We start from the raw sequence: 2,995 nt of genomic DNA, 5'->3' as shown, positions 1-2,995 counted from the left end.
TGCTAAATTAATTAAAGGGAAAGGAGGGCTTTTGGTGTCTAGGAGTGCTTTTGCTGGTTCAGTGGCACAAAGTCACAATACATTTCAGGAGGAACAAAAGAGAAAAGACAAGAAAAATAAAGCGTGTTTCAGATGATTGGAGGGACCTATCAAGTTGAGAAATGAAAGAAAAATAATTGCTAGGAAGTAAGTTTTCTCAGTAATGTTCCAACTTGGGCATTTATGGTGAAGCCACTGAAGGCTGAGATGACATCCGATAATAATGTTTTGCTAGAAAGGCAGGTCTAGGTCATTTCTACATTCAGCCTGGACAAATCTGATTGACTGTGACAGACAGTGCTGGGTAATTGCTCTAATCACTCCGGTAGGCACTGTACCTTGGCCCAGCAAACGAATGATGCAGTAACTGGCTTCAGAGGCTTGCCGCCCCTTCAACCTGACATCTTTGACAGCAGTGCTTTCATTTTAATGGGAGGGTTATTTGGAGTTGCTGTCATTCAACAGGGGCGAGACGAGAAGGAGCCCAATGAGTATTCCTAAGTTGGCTGTGGATAAGGGCCTCATTAAAGTGCTCAGGAGTGCTTATTTGCAGGTTGACTTGCTGTGATGATCAGTTGGTGGAAAACTATAACAATGAGAAGCGCAAAAACATGTCATAGAGAATCCGCTGCAGGTTTGTGCTTCTATAGAATAGCGAACAATTAGGATGGTGTGTCATCAAAACTTTCATGTCAACAAAGCAACACATTCGCTTTAAATGAGACAAAGTCAAATCTACTTAAAGGAAACTGAAACAGGAACTTTCTTCCAAACTACATGCCACGTTCAGGATGCCAGATTGTTTTAGAGGGATGTGCAATGAAACATGCCATTTTGGCCTAACTCCCTCCACTCCTTCTTGCCTATTTCTTCCTGCATGTGTGCGTACTGCCCTCATGTACAAACAACTTTATGGGAAACCTATTTTCTCCTAGAAAGCACAAGAAATTTGAGCAAGTATCCTGTAATGTTTCCATCTTTCCTACTGCAGTATGCTTTCAGAATGACCACTTGAGAAAGGGCAATTCCTTTGCTGAAGCCTAAAGGACCTGTTATATTTTTGAGAAACTCAAAGTACACTAACCCCATGCTCCCAGCTATACAGTGCCTGCGGAAGTAAAACATGCTCAGGACTCTCTGTACCTTGCAGAGGCTGATGTGCACATTAACTCATTGATATGAACTTGGGCATCTGGTTTGCTGACTGCCACAAGACACATCTGTCTAGCAAATATCATATAGTACATGATTTTACTGCCTGCTCTCTTGGTATCAAAAGCAAACTCTGTGCTTGCTGGGATACACTCCCCAGTGTTTCATATATAAACACGAAGTGAATTGTCATTGAAATATATAATGTATGCTTCTATTGTGGGAGTTAAAACACATGGGTGAATCGCCTCTGGGGCACTAACACATGGCAGGACTGGACTCCATTAACAACATAGTGTTCTCCAATGGAACAAGACCAATAGATAATACTAAGTGGATATAAGTAAAAGGGATCCTTTGGTTTGTTTGTCTCTATTTATTTCTATTTTTATATGTGATTTTCCTGCTCTGGAAAGGTCTATTTGACCTCCACAAAGTGGGTTGATTTTCTTAAGACTCTAAAGATAAGGGAAGGGCTACAAAGACAAAAGGGTTAACTTAATTTTTCAGGACAAATAAAAAAGGACAGGGATAGGACTCAATAGTTCTGGTGACTGAAGTCCTCTATTTAGCCACAGAACCGGTTCATCATGGATGTCTGGTAATTTAAGTTCCACACATCATCCTGCCAATGTACATCAACCCAAAACTGAGGGGACCTCTAGTAAGCGAGGCCACCCAGAGAGGGGGGCAAGTGGGGCAATTTGCCCCAGGCTCCAGGCCCCACAGGGTCCCCCACAAGAATATAGTATTCTATAGTATTGCAACTTTTTTATGGAAGGGGCCCCCGAAATTGCTTTGCCCCAGGCCCCCTCAATCCTTTGGGCAGCTCTGCTAGTAAGGGCAAGGTGGTTACTCAATCTCCATGTTCACTCAGGCCTTGGACTCTCTAATGAGATTGCCAACAAGAGCGTCAGTTACTGCCAATTATGGTGGCAGTTTTGCATTGTAGACACATCTTCACTGGGTACTGGACTGAAGCCACCACACTTACTTTGTGTAGGACACCAAAAATAAGTGTGTTACTCTTCTAATTTTCATGTTTTTAATTAATATAAGGGCCAAAGTGTGACTAATTTTGGAGTGGTTGCAAACAGGGAGGAAACAGCACATCAATATCCCTGCTTGTGTCTTCAGTACAGGAGCTGACAACAATCAAAGCCCCTGCACTTTTTAAATGTTTGGATGTTTATCTCAACTACCTGAACATCTTTGCCTTGGGAATCTCATGAAAACAGGCTTTCCTAAGAGACCTCAGTACTTCTTGGGTTTGGATGAATCACAAATCCAGTAACTCCTATAATTTCAGTTATATGCTGTGTTCCTCACTTCTTGTGCTAAAATGCAATGTAGAATCTTAGAAATGTAGAACTGGAAGGTACCATTTGAGGTCATCTAGTCCAGCCCCCTGTGCTGAGGCAGAACCAAATATACCTCAACCTGACAGGCGTTTGTCTAACCTGTTCTTAAAAATCTTTAGTGATTGAGATTCCAGAACCTCACTTGGAAGTCTATTCCAGTGCTTAACTACCTTTATAGCTGAAATGTTTTTTCCTAATAGCTAACCTAAATCCCTTTCTGCAGATTAAGTCCGTTACTTCTTGATGTACTTTCAGTGGACCCGAAGAACAATTGATCACTGTCCCTCTTTATAGCCTTTAACGTGTATGAAGACTGTTATCATGTGCCTCCTCATCTTCTTTTCTCAAGAGTAAACATATCCTGTTCTTTCAACCTTTCCCCATAGATCAGGTTTTCTAAACCTATTATCATATTTGTTGGCCTTCTCTGGACTTTCTCCAGT

Source organism: Chelonoidis abingdonii, chromosome 2 (assembly GCF_003597395.2).
Source record: "Chelonoidis abingdonii isolate Lonesome George chromosome 2, CheloAbing_2.0, whole genome shotgun sequence".
NCBI classification, from domain to species: domain Eukaryota; kingdom Metazoa; phylum Chordata; order Testudines; family Testudinidae; genus Chelonoidis; species Chelonoidis abingdonii.
Note: the sequence above shows the minus strand (reverse complement) of the source record.